We start from the raw sequence: 876 nt of genomic DNA, 5'->3' as shown, positions 1-876 counted from the left end.
GTCTGGATCAATCGCGTGTGTAGCTGTAGACAATTAGATATACGTGAAACCCTAAACCCTAAACCCTAATAAAGACGATATGCTTTGAGGTTTCTAAACCCTAAACCCTAAACCCTAAACCCTCAACAGCGAGACACCACGCAAGCATGCAGCAGCAGCAGCAGCAGCAGCAGCAGCAGCAAACATAAAGTAATTAAAAACCCCAAGCCTAAACCCTAAACCCTAAACCCTTGGGGGGAATACAGCATACTCAGGCGTTTCAAGGGTTTAGGGTTTAGGGTTTAGGGTTTAGGGTTTACAAAAGAGGCTTCATTTCCTTTCTACCTTCGGGGTTTAGGGTTTAGGGTTTAGGGTTTAGGGTTTAGGGTTGAAACTTTAGTGTATGTGGTTAATCACCTAGGAATTTTTTATGGTTTTTTAGGGTTTAGGGTTTAGGGTTTAGGGTTTAGGGTTTAGGGTTTAGGGTTTCATGTTGCTGCGAGGCTTCGTTCGGCTGCATGCACGGCTGCTGCTCGGAGTAATCCAGCCCTAAACCCTAAACCCTAAACCCTCAAAAACCCCTAAACCCTAAACCCTAAACCCTAAACCCTAGAAAGGGAGTTGTTTTTTTTTTTCTTCTTCTGCATACTCTGGGTGTTGGGTTAGGGCCTGGGGCCGTAGACCCAAACCCTAAACCCTAAACCCTAAACCCTAAACCCTAAACCCTAAACCCTAAACCCTAGACTTTGTACCGCTTGAGGTTTCTTTAGGGTTTGGAGATGGAGCTGAATGTATACAAAGCCACTCAGAAGGTATCCTTAAACCCTAAACCCTAAACCCTAAACCCTAAACCCTAAACCCTAGACCCTAGATCTAAACCCTTGAATCTGGCTTGAT

The sequence above is a fragment of the Eimeria mitis genome, genomic scaffold, assembly GCF_000499745.2.
Source record: "Eimeria mitis Houghton genomic scaffold, Emh_scaff533, whole genome shotgun sequence".
In the NCBI taxonomy this organism is placed as follows: Eukaryota; Apicomplexa; class Conoidasida; order Eucoccidiorida; family Eimeriidae; genus Eimeria; species Eimeria mitis.
The sequence above is the reverse complement of the archived record's forward strand: the minus strand, read 5'-3'. Positions refer to the sequence as shown.